At 42.1% G+C, this 25,769-nt stretch overlaps 1 protein-coding gene and 1 pseudogene across 15 annotated transcripts in view; both read right to left on the bottom strand.

The window, feature by feature from the left end:
* NEO1 (neogenin 1) overlaps positions 1–25,769 on the bottom strand; it is a 352,200-nt gene that overhangs the window by 125,550 nt on the left and 200,881 nt on the right. The window lies entirely within an intron of this gene.
* LOC308254387 (cysteine-rich PDZ-binding protein-like) lies at positions 5,723–6,112 on the bottom strand (annotated as a pseudogene). Its single transcript has one exon. The product of its transcript is annotated as a cysteine-rich PDZ-binding protein-like (transcript).

The following is a 25,769-nucleotide window of genomic DNA, read 5'->3' on the forward strand; positions in this document are numbered from 1 at the left end:
GAAGAAATATTGACCGAAAACTTCCCCCACCTGGTGAAAGAAATAGACTTACAAGTCCAGGAAGTGTACAGAACCCCAAACAAAAGGAATCCAAAGAGGACCACACCAAGACACATCATAATTAAAATGCCAAGAGCAAAAGACAAAGAGAGAATATTAAAAGCAGCAAGAGAAAAACAGTTAGTTACTTACAAGGGAGTACCCATATGACTGTCAGCTGACTTCTCAACAGAAACTATGCAGGCCAGAATGGAGTGGCAAGAAATATTCAAAGTGATGAATAGCAAGAACCTACAACCAAGATTACTCTACCCAGCAAAGCTATCATTTAGAATTGAAGGTCAGATAAAGAGCTTCACAGATAAGATAAAGCTAAAGGAGTTCATCACCGCTAAACCAGTATTACATGAAATGCTGAAGTGTACTCTCTAAAAAGAGGAAGAAAAAGGTAAAGATAAAATTTATGAACAACAAATACAAATCTATCAACAAGTGAATCTAAAAATCAAGTGAATGAAAAATCTGATGAACAGAATAAACTGGTGAATATAATAGAATCAGGGGCATAGAATTCTCGGGGGGAAAGGGATACGGGGTTGCAGGAAGAGACTGGACAAAAATTGTACACCTATGGATGACGACAGTGTGGATGATGACAGTGGAGGAGGATAAGGGCAAAGGGTGGGGTGGGAACCGGGTGGAGGGGAGCTATGGGGGGTGGAGGGGGGGGAGAAGAGGAACAACTGTAATAATCTGAACAATAAAGAGTTATTTTTAAAAAAGAGAACATCTACATAAAAATCTAAATTAATAAATGTTCCCAGATTAGGAGACAATGACTACTAAGATGACAAGCTGCTCTAAAATGTACCAGTAATAGGAAAACAAAAGACCTAAATAGCCAAAACAATTCTGAAAAAGAAGAAAAGGGTTACATTACTGGCATATGATAGGCATAAAGATCAATGGAAGACAAAAGTCTAGAAATAAATTCCTATGTTTACGGTTAACTGGTTTTTGGCCAAAGTATCAAGAAATTTCACAGTGTGAAGAACAGTTTTTTTAACAACTGGTGCTGGTACAACTATGTATCCATATGCAAAGTAATGAACTTAGGTCCTCACTTAACACCATGCTCAAAAATTAACTCAAAATGGCACACAAACTTAATGGAAGAAAGTACAAAAGAAAGTCTTTGTGTGTATTCTTACATATGACGACAAATGCAAAAGATGTAAAAGAAAAAATTGATAAACTAAATTCTTCTCAAAATAAAAACTTATGCATTTAACTTACATGCATATATGCATAACCCATAGACACAGACAATAGTGCTATGAAGGCCTAGGGAGGGGGCAGGAGTGCAGTGGAAGGGGTCCATAGGGGTGGGGGGAAAGGGACATCTGTAATACGTTCAACAATAAAGACATATTAAAAAATAAATAACAGTAAATTTAAAAAAAAACAAAAAACAAAAAGACTTACACATTTTAAGAAAAACGCAACTAATTGACAAGTCAAACCACAGACTGGTAGAAAATATTTCCAAATTATGTATCTGATAAATGACTTGACTATATAATTTAGATTGTATATTCAGAACCAGAATATGTGATTAACTCTTATAAATCAACAAAGCAAATAACACAATTTAAAAATGGGCAAGACTTAAACAGTCAGTCATTTCACCAAAGAAAACATACAAATGGCTAATAAACACATGAAAATATGCTCAACATCATTAGTCATTAGGGAAATACGAATTAAAACTACAGGGAGCCCGGCTTGTGTGGCTCAGTGGCTGAGCGTTGACCTATGAACCAGTAGGTCATGGTTCGATTCTTGTCAGGGCACATGCCCAGGTGGCAACTTGATCTCCAGTGTGAGATCAATGATTCTCTCTCTCCCTTCCTCTCTGAAATCAATAAAAACAAACAAGCAAATAAACTACAGAGATATGACTACATACCCTCTAGAATGGTTATAGTCAAATAGGATACACAATATTAAGTGTTAGCAAGGATTTGGAAAAACTGGAATATTGGTGGGGATGTATTAAGTCTTTCAATTGATGAAGATGAATTGTCTCCATTTATTAGTCAAATCTTTAATATCTTTTAAAATGTTTTAGTTTTCTGTGCATGAGTTTTACACTCCTTTTGTTAACTTTATTCCTAAGTATTTTATTCTTTTTTATGCTGTTATAAATGAAATTTTCTTAATATCAGTCTCAGATTATTCACTACAAGTATACAGAAGTATAAGTGATTTTCATATATTAATATTGAGTCTTGCTGAACTCATTTATTTACTTGTTTGCCAGGGGAAAACAGCATTTATTCTACACTGATAAAGGGAAAACTCTTCCTTACAGTAGAATTGACAACTAATTAATACACAAAAAAATGATGTAGTTAGAAAATTACAATTTTGTAAACATTACAGTAAAAATGTTTTTCAGATAAGAATCATCAAAGGGTGCTAATCTAAGTGAGGCAGGTTTGATGAGAAATAGAATATCAACATGGTCTCATAAATTAACCACTAATTGCAAAGGAAAAACAATAATTACACAGTGACTGGCCACATCTGTCCTAAGTGATCAGAGTGAACATTACCAATAAGGCACAAAAGGATGTTCTGAGTCTGGATGTGACATCATAGTATTTCAACCCACACTAAATAACTTGAATTTAAACGTAAAGAAACACTGGGAAAGGCTAAAGCAGTGGTCGGCAAACTGCGGCTCACGAGCCACATGTGGCTCTTTGGCCCCTTGAGTGTGGCTCTACCACAAAATACCACGTGCGGGCGTGCACATACAGTGCAATTGAAACTTCGTGGCCCATGCGCAGAAGTCGGTTTTCGGCTCTCAAAAGAAATTTCAATTGTTGTACTGTTCATATTTGGCTCTGTTGACTAATGAGTTTGCTGACCACTGGGCTAAAGTAAAGGATGTTCTATCCTTTAACTGTCCTATGTTCTTCAAATACATTAATACTAGAAAAAACAGAGAGGCTAAAGAGTCATGATAAAGTAACATATGATCCTGAACTAGAAACTGTAATAAACAAACAATTGAACAACAAATGAAACTGGAAGAGGGATTGTAGAGGAGGGTACTGTTATCAATGCTAAGTTCCTGAATTTGATAACTGTACTTAGTACGCTTGCTTTTATCAAGTACAGATACAGTATTGAAGGATAAAGTGTATGATGTCTGCAGTATACTCTTAAATGGGTCAAGGAAAAAATACATAGCAAGAGAGAAAATGATAAAGCAAATATGAGAAACATTTTAAAAAGTCAAAGTGCAAAACAATGTATATATTTCTTCTATTTAAAATCCTTAAAACAAAAACACTTATGTATATGTAGATATATATTTCTAGGAAACTAAAATTATCAATACTCCCCAGCTAAGGAAACTTGGAGCTAAAAATATTAGGTCAGTGGTCAGCAAACTGCAGCTCGCGAGCCACATGCGGCTCTTTGGCCCCTTGAGTGTGGCTCTTCCACAAAATACCACAGCCTGGGCGAGTCTATTTTGAAGAAGTGGCGTTAGAAGAAGTTTAAAAAATTCAGCTCTCAAAAGAAATTTCAATCGTTGTACTGTTGATATTTGGCTCTGTTGACTAATGAGTTTGCCAACCATTGTATTAGGTGGTTGGTATGAGGCTATAAAGAGTTAAGTCTCTCTTTTCTCAGCCTTCAGTTCTACTCCACAAGGGATGTGTGTGTGGGGGGAACAGTATTAATAGCTTTCAGATGTTTCCTATGTATATACCCAAATTTCTGTATATATAGCATATAGAGTTCTCATATCATTTTGATGGCTACATATTCTAAGAATGTACTGAATAAGTGTTCTATTGATATTTAAGTTGTTTCTAATACATATTAATCTAGTCTGAGATTTTAAAAAATACCTTATTTCATCACTTTAACATTTACTTTAAAACTATGTTTGCCCTTAATTCTATCATCTTATTTAATGTTTAGTTTCTGTTTTTTATGCCTTCTTTTAAAAAATATTTTATGTTCATGTTTTGATTTGGGATTTTCCTTTTCATCTAATAGTCTATTCTATATATGGCAGTCATATTATTACTTCAACAATATGAAGATTCATAATTCTTGTATTCTGATCTGAGGTTTAATACTAACAAAGGAGGCCACTCAAGGCATAAATATGAAATGTGAGTTGTGGAAGTCCAGATCCTGGTTAATACCTGAGAAATGTACTTTTCCCAAAGTTGGCTGACCCAACTTTTGTTTGTTAATCCTCACCTGAGGATTTTTTTTTCCATTGATTTTTAGAGAGAGTGGGAGGGGGAGAGACGGAAACATCGATATGAGAAAGACACATTGATTGGTTGCCTCCCACACAAGCCCCAACAGAGCCAGGACTGGGACCAAACCAGAATCAAGCCTGCAAATGAGATAGTGCCCTTGATGGGAATCGAACCCTTGATCCTTCAATCTGCAGGGCTGGTGCTCTATCCACTGAGCCAAACCAGCTAAGGTGGCCAACCCAACTTTTAATGTATCTGGGCCACTCTCTAACTGGGTTCCTTTTGTTGATTTTAACTAAAAGTCCCAAATTGATTAAAGCATGAGAAGATACTTCCTGCCTTCACAACTATTGCTATTTATTATATTTTACATTATCCTTGTGATTTTTCTAGATATTAATAACAGCATATCCCTGAAACACTATTTTAAAAACTTAAACAATTAAAACTTTATTTTCCATAATAATTTCAAAATAAAAATGCAATATCTATACTATGTATATCATGTTATATATTCTACATATTTTATAGTGATAGTATTTACTAGTACATATACTATACTTTGCAATAGGGAATACTTTTTTGGTCTCCCCTAGCAGGCTGCAGATTTCCAAAGCAGAAGTCCTAAACCTCTGAAAGTAGCATTAAAAAAAAAATTTCTTTGAAGACATATATATTGAGAATCAAAATGTTTGCTTTGTTTTATTTCTTTCTTTTTTGTGGGGCAGTAGGGGAGGTTAAAGAAGTTTCATTTTTGCTTCAAAAACTTTCCTAAAGAGTTGTGATTCATTTCTATTATACATCATCATAACAAACACTGTTCTTCTGGCTTTCGTAATAGTGTAAATTCAAGATCATGTGTGTAACGTGTATTTTCTGAAATCCAGTGTATTCATTTGGATATATATGGAGTAACCCTTGTGTTCTTATTCTCATATGAAAGCACTATGGCTTCAAGAACAAATTTTTTAAAATCATAAATAGAACTTGTGTTTGATTTGGATTTTGGCTAATTTCTAAGGAACCATTCAGCAATTGTGGTCTCAGATAATTAAATACCCCGTGAAGCTGCAATTAATTAAGGGACTGCTGATTCTAAGAACTAGGCAACCAACAAGGGAATGAGGGGAAAATTACAAATCCTAATGCCAAGTGCTGAGGAAATATTAATAATCCCCTTTTCACTTTTGTCATATATGTATAAGTATAAAGTAGAGGGAGAGGATAACAAGAATTATATGAATATTGTTAAAAGAAAAGTGCTACAGAACTGGGACAATATTTCGTTGTTGTTAAATTTGCCTCTTATTCTAGTTCTGTAAAATGCTTGTAAGGCAGATTAGTTACACTGTTGCTATTCAGAACTTCTAGAGAGCAAAAGAATGAATCAACTTCCCTGGTTTAAATGTAATAAGTCTTAAAACATGTTATTTTGTAACTTGAATATCTATGATATGCCTTGAAAATTTAAAGCAGAAAGCAAAATCATACAGGTAGACAGAATCTTCATCAATACATCCAGACGTTTGCTTGTAGTTTTTGGTACCCAATGCCTTTTTCCCCACACATTGCACTGATGCCCTTTTGTACACACAGCTCTGGCAGTAATTAGAACCCAGTTAGTGCACAGAACTTTTGTAAATTCTGCAAGTGGAAAACTTATTCTTTCCATATGGATCGAATCTTGTTTTTGAGGTCAAAGCTTTATTTTCATTCAGTTTTCGTCCACCACTTTTTGTGGTATTCTTTGCACCATCTTTCCATGTATCTGGAGTGATAACAGTACCAAGTTTCTTTTCACATTTTTCACACACCATCATTCTGTGATGGTTCCCTTGGTTGCAGTAGCAGGAACAGCTTGAAAACAATCCTGAACTCATTTATTAGTTAGTAGTTTATTCATGGATTCCTTATGATTGTCTATATACAGAGTTGGGCAAAAGTAGATTTATAGTTGTTCATATAGAAAATACTACAATAGCTAATAAATAAAAATATAAGAATAAACTCTGTGTTTCATGTACTCACAACTATAAACCTACTTTGCCCCGCCCTGTACAAGATAATGTTATCTGTAAATAGTTTTACTGGTAGTTTCTTAAACATAACTTAGCATATGATCCAGAAATTCTACTCCTAGGAATCTACTCAAGAGAAATGAAAATAAATGTCCACACAAAAATTTGTACACAAACCTTTATAGTACCATGATCCAAAATAGTAAAAAACTAGAAATAATCCATTGGCCATCAACTGCTAATTGGGTAAACAAAATGAGATATATCCATAAAAGAAATACTGAATTCAATTAAAAAGATACAAAATACTATATATGCCATTACTGTGGATGATTAAAGAAAAGTCTTAATGTTGTTCTAAATGAAAGAAGCCAGTCGCAAAGACTACATACATATCATAGGATTCCATTTTATATAGAATGACTTCAAAAGGCAATTTTATAGAGATAGAAAAAAAATCATTGGTTACAGTGGCTGGGGGTAGGAGCAGGTGTTGACTGCAGACAGATATGAGGGAATTTGGGGGGATGACAATGTTCTGTATCTATATTTTGATGATGATTGCTCAGCTCTACAAATGAACTAAAAATTATTAAATTGTACATTTATAATGGGTGAAATTTATGGTATGTAAAATCATACTTTTTTTATACTATGGAATAGCAATAGATACGGACCTAAGGACATTTCGGTTATTCAAAATACCTGAGCTTAAAAAAATAGATCAACCTATCTGAAATCTTCACAAAATTAAAATGTCCAAAAATTACTTGAAGATTTTACAAATGCCAAGTAGTCATCAAGGGACCCAAGGCATAAGTGAATTATACAGATCTCTAGACTAAATGTAGTAAGTCTTTGTTTCTTAAAAAAAAAAAAAAAATTATATTAGCTATGATGTTTTCTTTCTCTTCTGACACCCGAGTTTACTCCTCAAAATAAAAGATTTGATGGTATCATTCCCTAAAACTACCTACAGAATAAAGTCTAAACCCCTCTGCACAGTACTGAAGATCCTCCACAGACTGGTACCATCTAGCTTTCCAATCTTATTTCCAGGAGATGCTGTGCCCTAGGTTTGCCTGATTACTGAACAAAAATGGACCTTTTGGCTTCTGTACCAATGTTCACACTGCTATTATGTTTAGAGCAATAAAGACCAAGTAAATCTTACCCAAGTGAAAGACAACTTAGAAGTCTGTTTGAGAAAAGGTATAACACTTTCAAAGTCTTAACATCAAAAACACTGTTAGCTTTGACCTGCTGCTCAAACACTTGGCAATAGCTTCACACTGGCACTTTCACTGAAACCTCATGACCTCAACAGGCTCTTAGTGGGACTAACTGAAATCATTCATGTGAGATCCTGAAGAGGGATTGCTTCTCCTTTATGTTACTTGAGCAAATTATCAGAGATATTCTTCATTTTTCTAAGAAATCACTTTTAAAATTCAGCTACACTGTGGTTGATGGCTCCAGTTTTAATGATACATTAGACTACTGACTGATAAAGTGTCACTTTTAGAATTTTACAATCATAAGTTTAACCTTTTCTTAATTTCTGTGCTGGGCATGCTGCCCTTGGTTAAGTGGATCCAATTATCTTAATTTGACACCCACTCAGTAGGCACATTTAATCTTTCTTTTGAAATACTAATTGTATTCCCTTTTCATAATCTTTATTTGAAAATAGATCAGTTTTAAAATTTCTTTCAAAATCTTCTGAATTCTTTCAAAGGGTAAGAAAGTATGTTGGGGAAATGTCTCTCCTTCCATGCTTTATGTGAAGGAATTTACTAAGTTTCCCAGGAACTCTCACAGCAGCTCTCAACATAAAAGCCATGTGAACAAAAGTAAATTCCAAAAAGCACTTCTTTTGGGAGATGTTAACAGATATACCAGAGAGAGAAAGACAGAAAGAGAGAGAGACTGACTGCCGGCTCCTGAACAAGCTGGCCACCGACTCCAGCTTTTCTGTGGATCAGCCTAGCAGCACACTGGACCTGACCCTGATCCACGCACACCTGCAGGAGAAGTTGTAAACCCCCCTACAGCTCACCTCAAGAGTTAACTCAGGATGTGGACTGAATGTTCAAGCAGTTCAACAAGCTGTCGGAGGACAAGGCAGATGTGCAGTCAATCATCAGCCTGCATGCTTCTTTGAGACTCAAATGAGGCCTTTAGTAATAACAAGTTCTCTGGTGTGCTGGTGGAGCCCCCACCACTGAGCCTCACTGGTACTGGCCTGAGCTCCCGGGAGCTGTCCAGTGACCCTGGTGATGGCCCCTGAAACTGGGCCCCAGAGCCAGCTCAGCCTGGGTGTGTCCTATCACCCCCCCTACTCTTCCCCTCTGGTGGTCTGCCTCCCACTCCTTGGTATCCCCATTTCCCAGCCCCTCACAATATGGTTTTTACCTCTGTGGATTTAATAAAAACTTCACAAGTTCAAAAAAGAAAAGAAAAAGAGAGAGAAAATAATCCTATTTGGCAGATTGTGGAGATTTGCCATGCTTATTAGCATGTTAAAGACTCCTGACAATTCTACAGGAGAAAAACCTGTTAAGTTTGTTAACCTAGAATTTCTAATTCTTAATTAATCATACACTCTCTTTATCTCCAAACTGTAATCCAGTTTGGGCAATCCTGCACTAAATGATACCTGAGATAGTGTCTAGCAGAGAGCTCCTTTAAAGAACCTGTGCCTGAAAACCTCCAGTCACTGCTCAACTACTTCTGTAAGCAGTCTATTTCATATTTTATTTTAAAATCCAAATGTAATAAGCTTGTTATAAAAGTAACTTATACAATACAGAAGTACATAAAGTAAAAGGACTAAAGTTCCACTTTTCATCATTTCCAAAATACCACTGTTTAAGTTTGGTGTACATTCTTCCAAATATTTTCCTTTTCAATGATGCACTAATATATACACACTAGAGGCCCGATGCATGAAAATTCGTGCAAGAGTAGGCCTTCCTTCCCCCAGCTGCTGGCACCAGCTTTCCTCCAGCACCCAGGACTCAGGCTTTCCTCCCTCTGGCTGGCCACAGGCACCTGGGACCCAGGCTTTCTTCCCTCTGGCTGGCCGTAGGCACCCGGGATCCCGGGTGGCTTCATGCGGGGCTGGCTTTGTCAGGAAGGACGTCCGGAATGATGTCCGGAAGATGTCCAGTCTAATTAGCATATTACCCTTTTATTAGTATAGATAAATACAAGAATGGAGTGATACCAAAGATGTTGCTTTGAAAACTGTTGAATGATGTATTAATGTCTTTAAGAGTTTCCTCATTATTCCCAATAGCTGCATACTACTCCATTATGCAACTATATCACAATTTATTTAATCACTAGAGGCCCGGTGCACGAAATTCGTGCGGGGGGGGGGGGGGGTGTCCCTCAGCCCAGCCTGCACCCTCTCCAATCTCGGACCCCTCGAGGGATGTCCGACTGCCCGTTTAGGCCCGATTCCGGTGGGCAGTCGGACATCCCTCTCACAATCCAGGACTGCTGGCTCCCAACTGCTCACCTGCCTGCCTTCCTGATTGCCCCTAACCGCTTCTGCCTGCCAGCCTGATCACCCCCTAACCACTCCTCTGCCAGCCTGGTCGATGCCTAACTGCTCCCCTGCTAGCCTGTTTGCCCCCAAATGCCCTCCCTTGCAGGCCTGGTCACCCCTAACTGCCCTCCCCTGCAGGCCTGGTCCCTCCCAACTGCCCTCCCCTGCCAGCCTGTTTGCCCCCAACTGCCCTCCCTTGCAGGCCTGGTCACCCCTAACTGTCCTCCCCTGCAGGCCTGGTCACCCCTAATTGCCCTCCCCTGCAGCCCTGGTCCCCCACAAATGCTCTCCCCTGCAGGCCTGGGTCCCTCCCAACTGCCTTTCCCTGCAGGCCTGGTCGCCCTCAACTTCCCTCCTCTGCCGGCTTGGTCACCACTAACTGCCCTCCCCTGCTGGCCTAATCGCCCACAACTGCCCTCCCTTGGAGACCTGGTCCCTCCCAACTGCCCTCCCCTGCTGGCCATCTTGTGGTGGCCATCTTGTGTCCACATGGGGGCAGGATCTTTGACCACATGGGGGCAGCCATCTTGTGTGTTGGAGTGATGGTCAATCTGCATATTACTCTTTTATTAGATAGGATAGAGGCCTGGTGCACGGGTGGGGGCCAGCTGGTTTGCCCTGAAGGGTGGCCCGGATCAGGGTGGGGGTTCCCTTGGGGCGTGGGGTGGCCTGGGTGAGGGGCATGTGGTGGTTTGCAGGCCGGCCACAACCCCTGGCAACCCAAGCAGAGGCCCTGGTATCTGGGGTTTATTTATCTTCTACAATTGAAACTTTGTAGCCTGGAGTGGAGCCAAGCCTTCTGCTTGCTCCGTGGCGGCAGCCATTTTTGGGGGGATTTATATATCTTCTATAATTGAAACTTTGTAGCCTTAAGCAGAGGCCTGGGCTGGCCAGGGTGTGCGGAAAGCTTGGCTTCCTCCATCGCCACGGGCAACCCTAGCCTCCTGCTCTTTCCAGCTACGTGGCTGCTGCCATTTCCGTTTGGGGTTATGTATCTTCTATCATTGAAACTTTGTAGCCTTGAGTGGAGGCCTAGACAGGCAAGGGCAGGCGGAAAGCTTGGCTTCCTCCATTGCCGGAGATACCCATGCCTCCCTCCTGCTCTCTGTGGTGGTAGCCATCTTGGTTGGGTTTATTTGCATATTCCCTCCTGATTGGCTGGTGGGAATGGCTTGTGGGCGTGGCTTGTGAGTATAGCGAAGTGATGGTTAATTTGCATATTAACTCTTTTATTAGATAGTATTCCCTTATTATTAGTTACATTTAGACTGTTTCCATAATTTTGGCTACTACAGGCATTGTTTCTGGAAACTTCCCTATACAAGTGCCTTAGTGCATGCACATGTGTAAATATTTCTGTAAGATGTAGTCCTAGAAGTGAAAATGCTGAGCCACAGGATTGTGTATCTGAAAGCTTGAGAGATGATGCAAAATAATCTGAAAGGCTACTTTGGCTTTAATTTTAGGACACAGGGCCAAATGCATTCTGCATCCACCACTTTATAAATACTAGCAAACAATAGCAGGACAAGAAATAGAAATTTAGATGAAACTAAGAGATATCTGTAATCCTAACCCAAAATATATGAAAAATGTGGGTAGAGGAAAAGCAAATGGAGCAGAGTCAATCTAAGTGCCTCAAAAGGGACAGAATGATGAGACTCAAACCAACTGATAATGAGAAACTAGCAGCACTTCAGAAGATAGGGATGATACAGTTAAGGTGGTGTTTTCCAGATCTCTCCACTGTAAAGTTATGGTAGTGGAATTAGGAGCTATTAACCTCCACCCCATCCCTGGACAAGGGAGGTTTACACTATGGAGAAACTAAGTCAGGCAGGTTCTGGGCTCAGAGATGACCAACAGGGGCATTAAAATCACATACTAAAATATAAAACTCCTGGTCTGACCAGGTGGCTCAGCTGGTTGAAAATCTCTCCCTCCCTCCCTCCTCTCTCTCTCTCTCTCTTTCCCTCTCTATCTATCTCTCTCTCTCCAACTTATCCTCGGGGGAGGATTAAAATATATTCTCCCCCCAAATATATATATACTGTAACAGCTGATAGCTCAATTTTGAAAAAAGTGTATTTTAAGTAAACACTACCTTTACAATTATTGAAAGTATATGTGTACATATTTTGAGACACCCTACATATGAAACTCCTTATCTCCCTCCTCACCGAGTTCCAAAGGACTGGCAACCAGGCTTTCTATTTCTATCACTAGGCAGAAAATTGAAGCACCCCTGTCTGGATAAACTAAACAGGAGAGAGGACTTGTAAATATTGCTATCTAGTTAGGTCCTAAGAATAATAATAAAAAAGTCTAACTACCTAAATTGTTCTATAATAAAAACTGAGTATTTAAAAAGCTTCATGTGCAAAATTTAAGAAAGATATCTGCACAGCTTCAAGGTGTATCTCCTAAAATACTAATTACAAAGAGAAAAATCCTAACTTTATAATGAAGAAATCTGGAAGATACCTCCATAATCATGTGATCAAGTTGACATCCTATATAATAAAAGGCTAATAAGCAAATCAACTGAACGGCAGAATGACAGGTCGCTGTGACGTGCGCTGACCATCAGGGGGCAGTGCTCAACGCAGGAGCTGCTCCCTGGTGGTCAGTGCGCTCCCACAGGGGAAGCTCCGCTCAGCCAGAAGCTGGGCTCAAGGCTGGCGAGCACAGCAGCAGTGGCGGGAGCCTCTCCCACCTCCACGACAGTCGGACATCCCCTGAGGGCTCCTGGACTGTTAGAGAGAGTGTGTGTGTGTGTATACACACATATACTAGAGGCCCAGTGCACAAAATTCATGCACGGGGTTGGGGGGTCCCTCAGCCCGGCCTACACCCTCGGGGAATGTCCAACTGTGAGGATCAGGCCTAAACCAGCAGTCAGGCATCCCTCCTGCAATCCAGGATGCTGCATGCACCAGTGACCATACTTTTCATACAAGTGAAAGGCATCTTGCTGTTGTATGGGCAGGTATATTTTTTTGCCCTGATCCTAAAAAGTAGTACATAACCTGATCCTTCTGAGGCAGTAATACCATTTTCATCTAGTGGGTGGAAAAACTGAAGCAGAGAGAAGTTAAGTAATTGGCTATGTCACACAGTTATAAGTGTCAGAATCAGGGCTGACCACAAAATGTGCAAGCCAGAGTCCATGCATGTCATTGCTGCATCATTCTGTTTTTTCAGTGTTAGAGTAGCCTTGCCAGGTTTTAATTTTTAAATCTAAGAGACTGTTCCCAATATATAGGGTAGAGTCCCTAGGCCTTGCCAGTGATCAGGGCTGATCTGTGGGGTGATCGGTAGGTGGAGCGATTGAGGGGGGCCCCCGATGGCACCCACCTTGGCTGGCAGCCTGGTGCCACCTGCTGACCAGCCCCGCCCCCCGCCACCACCACTGGTCACCTCTCTCTCAGGGGGCAGACACAAAATGCAGAAGCTCCTGCATTGAGCATCTGCCCCCGGGTGGTCAGTGCGCATCATAGCAACCAGTCATTCTGCCATTTGGTCAATTTGCATATTAGGTTTTTATTATATAGGATATAGTATGTGTGTGTATCCTATATAATAAAGAGGTAATATGCAAATTGACTGTCATGCCCTTGCACAAGATGGCCACCCCCATATGGTCACAGATGGCCACCATAAGATGGCTGGCAGGGGAGGGCAGTTGGGGGCAACCAGGCCGGCAGGGGAGGGCAGTTGGGGGAGATTGGGCTGGCAGGAAAGCAGTTAGGCGTCAATAAGGCTGGCAGGGGAGTGGTTAGGGGGTGATCAGACTGGCAGGCAGAAGCGTTGAGGGGCAATCAGGCAGGCAGGCAGGCAAGCGGTTGGGAGCCAGCAGTCCTAGATTGTGAGAGGGATGTCCAACTGCCTAAATCGGCAGTTGGAAATTCCCTGAGGGGTCCCCGATTGGAGAGGGTGCAGGCTGGGCTGAGGGACACTCCCCATCCGGTGCATGAATTTCGTGCACCAGGCCTCTAGTTACCAAATAATAATACATTAATATCACCCCTGATATAGATGTGTTGAAAATGGCGTATGGGCTCGGCCAGTGTGGCTCAGTGATTGAGTGTGTCAACCTATGAACCAAAGGTCACGGTTCTATTCTGGGTTAGAGCAAATGCCCGGGTTGCAGCTCGATTCCTGGTAGGAGGTATGCAGGAAGCAGCCAATCAATAATTCTCTCATAATTGATATTTCTATCTCTCTCTCTCCCTTCCTCTCTGAAGTCAATAAAAATATTTTTTTTACAATAAATGAATGAATGAATGCAATGAGGGAACCAAAACCAGATCCTAGGCAAACAAAAGAACGTAAGAGGAAAAACTGGTGAAATCAGAATAAAGTTAGGAGTTTATAGTTAGTTAGGAGTTTATAGTTACCTGATATCAATTACTTAGTTTTGCTTACTGTATCACAGTTATATAAGATGTTAACATTACAATGAAGTTGGGTGAAGAGTATTCTACAGGAATTCTATGCACTATTCTTGTAACACTCCAGTAATTCTAAAATTATTTCAAATTAATTTTTTTCAAAGGCCCATCCTATAAACAGAGCTTTCAATACTTCTTTAATAGCATATTCTTAATTGCCAGACTACTTTCAAATATTTGAGGGTAGTTCTCTTCTTTAGATAAAAATTTTTCCACTTCTTTCTTCTGTTTCCTTTATAATATAGTTTCAAAACCTTTCTATAAACTCTTAAAACGAAGTGGCTAAAACATGCATAACGATGCTTTAAAAAAATAATCCTCACCCGAGGATATGTTTCCATTGACTTTAGAGAGAGAGAAAAAACATCTATATGAGAGAGAAACATTTATCAAGGGCTTCCCACATGTGCCCGAATCAGGGATTGAAGCAGCAACCTGGGTATGTGCCTTGACTGGGAATCGAAACTGTGACCCTTTGATGCACAGGATGACGCTCCAACTGAGCCACACTGGCCAGGCTCTTAAGATGCTATTAATATTAGTCATTATAATCAAAGATTAAAATCCTATCTAATAAAAGAGTAAAATGCAAATTGACCGTCACTTCACGATAAAGATGGCTGCACCCACAGCCAATAAGGAGGGAATATGCAAATTGATGCGACAAAGATGGTGGCATTCAGAGTGGAGTGGGTTGGGGGGCTTGGCTTCCTCCATCGTCCCAGCAATGGAGGAAGCCAAGCCAACTGGAGTGGAGCGGGCCAAGCAGGCCGGAAAAGAGCGGGCGGGGGGCTTCCTCCGTCATCCCAGTGATGGAGGAAGCCAAGCCGGCCGGAGCAGAGCGGGCCAAGCCAGCTGGAGTGGAGTGGGTGTGGGGGGGGGCTTGGCTTCCTCCGTTGCCCTAGCGACAGAGAAAGCCAAGCCGGCTTGAGCAGAGTGGGTCAAGCCGGCTGGAGTGGAGTGGGAGGGGGCTTGGCTTCCTTGGTCACAGGGACAGCCACTGTGGTGGGCCAGATTGACATCCTCCTGGTCACGCCACAGGGGTTTGTGGATCTGCACAGCTGCAGGCCTCTGGTGCGCGCATCCTCTCCTCCCACCCTGGTGTGCGAACTTCCCCCAGTGTGCTGTCACCCACGCACGCCTGCAAGGGTCCCGGACCATGGCGTGCGCAAGTTTCCTCCCCTCCCCGCCCCTCCACCACACTCCCATCAACCCCAGCATGCCTACATCCCCCACAGGATGTGTGCACGAGATCACCTCCATGAGGCTAATGCAGGTGCTGAGATGGGAGCAGGTGTGGACAGACACACCTGGTGGGCACGGGTGGCCCTCGCCGAGGTGCCTTTAGTCAGCGTTCAAGATCGGGAACCCAGAGGAGACATGGAGTTCCGTCCTCTCATTGAAACGGTGGGATAGTCAGGGCGACTGCAGAGGAGGAATGTGCACTTTGTGGGTGCCGGCACCCAGGAGCGAAGGCTGCCCTGACTGAGCCTCGCTCGCTTGGGGCCTAGCGCACTCCTGCCAGGCAGTGGGTGACAGGGCGTGCTTTTCTGAGTTAATGAGAGAAAACATTGATTCTCCCACTGCCCACGAAGGTGGAAAGTGCAGTGGGGAGACATGCGGGGAGTGAGTGAGGTTCCCTGTCTAGGGTTACAAATCCATTGTTGCTTCCTTTCACCGCTGACTAGAGATATACAAGGTGTCCGCCCAAAATGTTTACACACTTTGAATACCTACTAATTCCAATGGGTTTAAGCATGAAAAGAAACAACAATGGAGCTGTCATCTGTTAAAAGTGCGGGCACAAATCAGCAGTTGGACATTCCCCGAGGTGTCCAGGATTGGAGAGGGTGCAGGCCAGACTGAAGGGCTCCCCTCCCACACCTCCCCATACATGAATTTTGTGTACTGGGCTTCTAGTAGAGACATACTGAGCTAGAAATAATCCATAGGTTATCCAATTTCTCACATGTGGTATTAATAAGTATTTATTTCACTATCCTATACTGTTGAAAATTAATTATATCCAGTTTATAAAGAGCTATCTGATAAGAATGTTCTACTTGTGTAGAGCTGCAATAACAGTGATAATGCTAATTATATTAGCATTAATTAATGTAAAATGAGGCAAACCAAGATGGTGGTGTAAACTCTGGTAATCACCACCTCCCACAACCACATCAAAATTACAACTAAAATGCAGAACAACCATCATTTAGAACCACTGAGATCTTGCTGAATGGAAGTCCTACAACTAGAGATGTAAAGAATAAAGCACATTAAAAAGGTAGGAGAGGCGGAGGCACGGAATGGGCTGGTCCAATAGCTATGTGTGGTGTTTTTTTTTAATTGGAAGGGATATTGCCATTGCAGAGGCCTCCAGTGAGGAGCAAGGGGTCCTAACGCCACACCAGACCGCCAGCCCAGGGTTCCAGAGCTGGGAAGAGAGGCCCCCAAAACTTCAGGCTATAAAAACCAGCGATTGTGGCTGAGTGACATGGAAGTTGCTGGATTCCCAGGCAGTTCCTCTTAAAGGACTGGCACACAGATATACACGGACTTGCTCCCTCTGAGCTCCAGCTCTGGGGCTGTGGCTTGAGAGGACCTAGGGACATACAGAGAAGAAGCAGATGGTCACTGGCATCAGGGCTGGAACTCGGGGGTGGCTTTTTCCCATACAGGGGTGCTTGCAGGGGTCACTGTTCCTATGCTAAGACCTCCCCACTGCAGAGATGATTGGCAGCCATATCTGTTTCCATCAGCCTGGCTTATCTATTCCCTCTGCCCTGGTTACTCCCTGAGACCCCGCAACATTGAACTTGAAGCCCCACCCAAGCTGTTTGCAGGGCTTTTCCATATGAAAGGCCTCCATTGGCTTAGGCCTCAGACTTTCCTAAAATTTCTCAAAGTAGCAGCAGCTGAACTCAGTGTGCCCCATACCTATCAATAAGAGGCCCAACACCAACACCAGCAGCAGCCTGCTTCACAGCTTGGCCTCATCTGGGCACTTCTAAGCAGCAGCCATCTGCAGATCTCTCTGTAGCTCCTGCCAGATGGCCCCAAGCAGTGACTGACTTTGCACCTCCTGGGAAGCCTGAGTCAGTGCACCCCGTGCACAGCTTCAGACCACACCAGATTACAATTCTAAACATCCACAAGCAATACACTCAAGGGGCAGACACAGTGAGTACCAAAGCGCCACTGAAGCAAGTCCTGCTCCACAGGGATGTCTCTAGCATAGCAGCTCTTCCACTATAGTCACAGCTGGTCCTCACAGTTAATTGGCCTGGAGGCCAATTCCTCCCAGTGACACCAACAAGAATCAAGGCTCAACTACAACAAGACTGTGCACACAGACCACACAGGGATGCACCTAGAGTGCCCAGCTTGGGTGACTGGGGAGTCTGAGCCACTGGGCCCTACAGGACACCTACTGCACAAAGCCATTCTACCAATTCCAGGAGACATAGCAGCTCGACCTAATTCATAGAAACAAAAACAGGTAAACAGCCAAAATTCAGAGACAAAGAAACAGGTCATGAATGCAAAAACAGAAGAAATCTCAATGAAAAAAACACACTAAATGAAATGGAAGCATACAAACTACTAGATATAGAGTTCAAAATAATGGTTATAAGGATGCACAAGGATATTAATGAGAACTTCAAGGGACTTAGTGACAATTTCAAAGACATGAAAAAGGACCAGTCAGAAAGTAAGCATACACTAACTGAAATAAAGAAAATAATATACAGGGATTCAACAGCAGAGTAGAGGATTCCAAGAATCAAATTAACAATTTGGAATATGAGGAAGCAAAAAAACACCCAATCAGAAGAGTAAAAAGAAAAAGAATCTAAAAGTATGAAGATAGAGTAAGGAGCCTCTGGGACAACTTTAAGCATACCACCATTTGAATTATGGGGGTGCCAGAAGAAGATGAGAGAGCAAGATATTGAAAACCTATTTGAAGAAATAATGACAGAAAACTTACCCTACGTGGTGAAAGATATAGACTTACAAGTCCAGGAAGCGCAGAGTCCCAAACAAGATGAACACAAAGAGGCCACCACCAAGGCACATCATAATTTAAATTCAAAAGGTTAAAGACAAAGAATCTTAAAAGCAGCAAGAGAAAAGTTACTTACAAGGGAGACTGTCAGCTGATTTCTCAACAGAAACTTTGCAGACCAGATATATTTAAAGTGATGAAAAGCAAGGACCTACAACCAATATTACTCTACCCAGCAAAGCTATCATTTAGAATTGAAGGTCAGCTAAAGAGCTTCACAGATATGAAAAGCTAAAGGAGTTCATCAGCACCCAAGCAATATTACATGAAATGTTGAAGGGTACTCTTTATAAAGAGGAAGAGGAAGAGGAGAGTAAAAAGAGGAGGAAGGAGGAGGAGGATAAAAAATATGATCAATAAAATGGCAATAAATACAAGTCTATCAATAACTGAATCTGAAAATAAAAATAAACGAACACGGAATTTAGTGAACAAAATAAGCGGATGAATAAAATAAAACGAGAGGCATGAAAACATGGAACAGAGTGACGAATCTCAGAGGGAAGGGGTAGTGGGGGTGGGAATAGATTAACCAAGAACTTATATGCATATATGCATTACCTATATAGGCTGGTGAAGGCCTGGGGTGGAGCAGGAACTGGGTAGAAGGGGGTAATGGGGAGGGGGGAGGGAGACATCTGAAATACTCTCAACAATAAAGATTATTAAAAAATTTACATGAACCTTCAGGCACATTTCAACAAGGTAATTCAAAGAGAAATTTATACTTTTTAGCATCATTGATTTTCCTTAAATTTTTTTCTGGCTTACTTTTGCTCTTTCAAAGTGTTTTTTCAGATACTGTATTTTTCCCTATTAGAACTTCCACTTAGTTCTCTTTATATTTGTACTCAAAATTCGTGCACTGGGGGGCAAGGGCTGTCCCTCAGCCCAGCCTGCACCCTCTCCCATCTGGGACCCCTCGGGGGATGTCCAACTGCCGGTTTAGGCCTGATCCCTGGGCACTTCTAAGGCCTGGGATTGGGCCTAAACCGGCAGTCAGACATTCCTCTCACAATCCGGGACTGCTGGCTCCCAACCACTCACCTGCCTGCCTGCCTGATTGCCACTAACTGCTTCTGCCTGCCAGCCTGATCACCCCCTAACCACTTCCCTGCCAGCCTGATAGATGCCTAACTGCTCCCCTGCCAGCCCGATTGCCCCCAAATGCCCTCTCCTGCAGGCCCAGTCCCCCACAACTACCCTCCTCTGTAGGCCCGGTCACCCCCAACTGACCTCCCCTGCTGGCCCAGTTGCCCAACTGCCCTACCCTACAGGCCTGGTCGCCCCCAACTCCCCTCCCCTGCTGGCCTGGTTGCCCCCAACTGCCCTCTCGTGCAGGCCTGGTTCCCCCCCAACTGCCCTCCCTCACCTGCAGGCCCGGTCGCCCCCAACTGCCCTCCCCTGCTGGCCTGGTCGCCCCTAACTGCCCTCTCCTGCTAGCCTGACCACCCACAAGTTCCCTCCCCTACCTGCCATTTTGTGACCACATGGGGGTGGCCATCTTGTGCGAGGGCATGATGGTCAATTTGTATGTTACCTCTTTATTATATAGGATTTCTTTATTGAGCTACCATTTGTTCCCTCACTGGGCTCATATTTTCCTTTATATCCTTGAACATAATTATAATAGCTGCTCTAAATTCCTTCTCTGCTAATTTCATGATGTCTGCCATTTCTGGGTTTGTTTTCTACTGACTGACTTTTCTCCAGTGATGTCATCATAACACCAGTAGGCGAAAGAGGCAAGCAATTTCTATAACTGCCATTGGAAAGTCAATCAAATTTTATTGTTTTCATAGGTAAACATATAAACTCAACTTCTAAATTAGTAGTGTTGAACTTTGTTCTGGCAGGTAGTTAACCTCACAGATCAATTTGTTCCAACCAAGGTTTGTTTTAAGTGATTAGGATGATTCTATTGTAGCCTTGAATCTAGAGTTATATTAGCACTACTCTTAAAATGTACACTTTTTACAGGCTCCACTGAATACCTGGGGTGTTCAACAAGGTCTCTCTAATCTGACTGGATAGAATGTGAATACTTCTCAACCCTATGTATGCGCCAGTAATTTATCAGCTCTCCAATAATTGTTCTTTTCTTAGTAAATGTTCTTTTGTGGAGCTGTGCAGTGTTGCTCTGTGAATGTACAACTTAGTCTTCAGTAAAAGACTCAAGAACCCCATACAGTATTCTGGAGCTTCTTTGTGTATCTCTCGTCTCTCCAATAGCCTGCCCCTCAAATACTAATTACCCTTCTACCCTCAAATTCTGATTTCTGTCTCCTTAGCTCATTAAGTCTGGTCCCCTCACCCAATATGCAGTCTAGAAAGCTTAGGGTAACTACAGGACACACCTCATTCTCTTGGAGATTATGGTCCTGCATATTTTCAAATGTCTCAAAACATTTATTTCCTATATTTTGTCCAACTTTCTATCTGTTTATAGCAGGAGGACTCTAAAATATAAATGTATATCATAAGAAAAATTCTGAAGCTAAATTCCTAAAGAAAACTCATGTCTAAACAAGACATGACAACAGAGATTTTTTAAAATATTTTTATTGATTTCAGAGAGGAAGGGAACAAGAGAGATAGAAACATCAATGATGACAATCATTGTTCAGCTGCTTCCTGTACGCCCCCTACTGGGGATTGAGCCTGAAATCTGGGCATGTGCCCTGATCAGGTATAGAACTGTGACCTCCTGGTTCATAGGTCAATGCTCAACCACTGAGCAACACTGGCTGGGTGAAAATAGAGACTTTGAAACATTTTTAAAATATATTAAGACTTTATTTCTTGAATAGCTTTAGGTTTAAGGAAAAATTTATGAAAGAATCCAGATATCCCACAGACCTCTCCTCTCAACACAGTTTCCCCTATCCTACCTAATAAAAGAGTAATATGCAGATTGACCATCACTCCAACACACAAGATGGCCGCCCCCATGTGGTCAAAGATGACTGCCCCCATGTGGACACAAGATGGCTGCCACAAGATGGCCGGCAGGGGAGAGCAGTTGGGGGTGACCAGGACAGCAGGAGGGGGGGCAGTTGAGGGCAACCAGGCCTGCAGGGAAGGGCAGTTAGGGGTGACCAGGCTGGCAGGGGAGGGCAGTTAGGGGTGACCAGGACAGCAGGGGAGCAGTTAGGCGTTGATCAGGCTGGCAGGGGAGTGGTTAGGCGTTGATAAGGCTGGCAGGGCAGTGGTTAGGGGGTGATCTGGGTGGCAGGCAGAAGCGGTTAGGGGCAATCAGGCAGGCAGGCAGGCAAGTGGTTGGGAGCCAGTAGTCCTGGATTGTGAGAGGGATGTCCAACTGCCTGTTTAGGCCCAATCCCTTAAACGGGCAGTCGGGCATCCCTCGAGGGGTCCCAGTTTGGAGAGGGTGAAGGCTGGGCTGAGGGACACACCACCCCTCAGTCCACGAATTTCGTGCACCGGGCCTCTCGGGCCTCTAGTTAATTATACTTGTGTTGGTGCAGTGTCTTTGTTAAAACTGAAGAACGAATATTGATGTTATTAACTAAAGTCTGTAATTTACATCAGGATTCAAGCTTTGTGTTGTGTATTCCATGAAGTGGCTTTTTTTCCCCCCAGGGGGACACTGGATAAAAGAAGGTGAAAAGATTAACCAAAGAATATTTATGCATAACCCATGGATACAGACAATGGTGTGGTGAAGGCCAGAGGAGTGAAGGGCAGGGGCTGGGTGGAAGTGGGCAAAGGAGAGGAAAATGGAGGACATCTGCAATAGTGTCAATAATAAAAAAATGAATATAGACTTCTTAAATACACAAAACTAGGCAATTTTCCCTAACATTCTAGGATAAAGTAAAAGTATTACTCTTACTAGCCAAAAGAGGTGAGAATAATTACCTATTTATATAGGTAAACATATGAAATTCAATGTTCAAATTAATCTTAAATTACTTTTCTCTAATTAGTAAAAGTTTCACCCAACTTATTTTCTTTTTCAAATAAAAGTGACATGCATTCAAGACTCAATTTCACAAGATATGCCTTCAACTTATTAGTTTTAAATTCATATAAGATTCTACATTTCCAACTCTATTTAACTATTAACAATCCAGCTGGCTCCTTGTTTAGGCTAATGAAATACTCAATGGGTACCAATGAGACCAACCTGCACTCTGGATTCCTGAACAAAAGGAAAATTCCTCTGTGGCTACAGGAAACAATTCTAATCCCAGCCAGATTCCTGGAAATGGATGTAGGAATGACCAGGCTGAAGAGTATTACTTCAAGAGCTAAACCAACAAATAGCTGTCTTCTTGATGAGTTGGGCACCAGATTCTTACAAAAACTCAGTTCCCAACTTCTCAACTTTCTAATAATTATTTCTTCTCCACTTCTTGCATTACCTTATACTTTATGTCTAATTTGTAAGGTGAGTGAGGAACTATAGTTAATTGAGTTGGTGGGTAGATGCTGTACATTCATGGTATTACTATTGTCTAAATGGATATGGCTGTCAGTTAGACAGACCAGGTTCTTATCCCAGCTCTGCATGTATTAGTACGATCCTGGGCAGACTACTTATGTTTTTAAACTTCATTTTTCTTAAGTATATATACAAATAATAACATCCACTTTCCTGTGTTGATGTAAGGATGAAAAGAGATAATGAAAGCATTTAGCATGTTCCCTGGCACAGAGTAAGTGTTCCATTATATTTAACTTACTATTATCAATGGTAACTATTAAATCAATTTGTTAGTTAAAAGTGAACCAAAGAACTTATAAGCATTTATGCATAACCTATGGACAGAAAATATTGTGGTGAAGGCCTGGGGAGGGGGTAGGAGCAGATGGAGGAGGTCAATGGGGGAAAAAAGGAGGACATCCGTAAGACTTTCAATAATAAAGATAAATTTTTAAGAAAAGGGAATGAGATTGGAGTTCTGGTCAAGATGGCAGAGTAGGTAAACACTGTTTTTACTTCCTTCTCTGCTGACAACACCAAAATTATAACTAAATTAGAGATCAACCTAGAGAACTATCTGAAAATTAGCTGAACAGAAGTCCTATAACTAAGGATATAAAGAAGAAGCCACGTTGAGACTGGTAGGAGGGGCAGAGACATGAAACAGGCTGGCCTCACACCCATATGCAGTGGTGAGTATCTGAAGGCATAGCTGAGCTGCAGAAGTCTCCCCTGAGAAGCATGCCAGGCTCCCCAGCCCAGAACACCAGTATCAGGAAGAGCAGCCCACATAACATCTGACAGTGAATATCAGCAGGAATCCATGTTCAGGTGAGACAGAAGCTACTGGAAACTCAGGCGTTCTCATAGAGTCCACAGACAGATTCACTTGCAAGCACTCACCCTGGGCTCTGGAGGAGGGACAGTGGCTTATGGGGTACCAGACACATACAGGGAAAAACTGAGTTGTGTGGTTTAAGGGCGAGGGCTGAAGAACAGCCACCATTGTCTATGTGTTACTCAAATTTGAATCTGTATTAACCTGAGAAACACCACTCACCCCACCCGTGACTCCCTGAGACCCCACGTCATGTAACACCCAAGGCTCTTTCAGGGACTGAGCCTTACAGGCAGCTGGCAGGTGCCTGCATGCCTTGGGGTACACTGAGCCTTTAGCTTAGTGGTTCTAGGCCTGATACTGGTGGCAGCTGGCCTCAGTTTGCAGTGTGGCCTTTCTCATGCCATTTCCAGGCCCAGCACAAGAAACTACTAATTATAGTTCACTTTATAGCTCCTACCAGGTAGCACCAATCTGGTCACAGATAGAGGCTGACCTTGGCCTACACCAGAGCCCCTCCCAAGAGGCCCCAGAACCAATACACCTGGTGGCTGGCTTTAGACCACAATAGAATACTACCCAATTAGCTCTACAAGCAGCACACCCAAAGGAAAGTCTTGGCTGGCATCAGAGCCCAGTAGGGTGAATCTTGCTCCATGGGGTCTGACCCCACACAGCAGCTCCTATGCTGTGGTCATGGCCAATAAGCACAGTCATTTAGCCTGAGGGTCAACCCCACCCACTGATGTGCCCAAAGTAATCAAGGCTAAACTATAACTGGAAGGCACACACAACCCACACAAGGGACACACTTGGAACATGTGACCACAGAGATTGTGTAACCAACTCTATAAGGCTACTCTGCAAGATTGGAAGATATAGATCTTCTTAATACATAGAAACAAACAGGGAGGCAGCCAAAATGAGGAGAATAAAACATGTGCCAAATGAAAGACCAGAACAAAACTCCAGAAAAAAGAACCAAACAAAATGAAGGCAAGCAATCTACCAGACATAGAGTTCAAAACACTGATTATAAGGTTGCTCAAGAAACTTAGTGAGAACAAAGAAACCATGGAAGAAGAACCAGAAATTAAATATACACTAGATGGAATGAAGTTGTGGTAGCAACTTATGTCAGCAGATTAGGTGATGCAGAGATCAAATCAGCAATTTGGAAGACAAGGTAGTAGAAAACACCCAATCGGAACAGCAAAAAGAATAAAGAATTTTTTTAAAATGAGGGTAATTTAAGGGACTGCTGGAATAACATTCAAGTGTAACAACATTTGCATCATAAGGGTACCAGGAAGAGAAGAGAGAACAAGGGATTGAAAACCTATTTGAAGAAATAATGACAAAGAACTTCCCTAACTTGGTGAAGGAAATAGACATACAAGTCCAGGAAGCACAAAAACTCCCAAACAAGATGAACCCAAAGAGGCCCACATAATTAAAACACCAATGGATAAAGACAAAGAGAGACTCTTAAAAGCAGCAAGAGGCCGAAACCGGTTTGGCTCAGTGGATAGAGCGTCGGCCTGCAGACTGAAGGGTCCCGGGTTCGATTCCGGTCAAGGGCATGTACCTTGGTTGCGGGCACATCCCCCAGTGGGAGGTGTGCAGGAGGCAGCTGATCGATGTTTCTCTCTCATCGATGTTTCTAGCTCTCTATCCCTCTCCTCTCTCTTCCTCTCTGTAAAATATCAATAAAATATATTAAAAAAATAAATAAATAAATAAATAAATAAATAAAAGCAGCAAGAGAAAGACAGTTACCTATAACGAACTCCTATAAAACTGTCAGCTAATTTGTAAACAAAAACAATTCAAGCCAGAAGGGATTGGTACAAAACATTCAAAGTGATGAAAAGTGAGTACCTACAACCAAGATTACTCTACCAAGCAAAGCTATCATTTAGAATATAAGGACAGATAAATAGCTGCACAGTCAAGAAAAAGCTAAAGGAGTTCATCACCACCAAACCAATATTACAAGAAATGTTAGAAGGACATCTTTAAGGAGAAGAAGAAGAAAAGATAAGAAATATGAATAATAAAATGGTACTTCCGTATTGATACTTACTTT

This window comes from Plecotus auritus, assembly GCF_963455305.1.
Source record: "Plecotus auritus genome assembly, chromosome: 1".
Lineage (NCBI taxonomy): Eukaryota > Metazoa > Chordata > Mammalia > Chiroptera > Vespertilionidae > Plecotus > Plecotus auritus.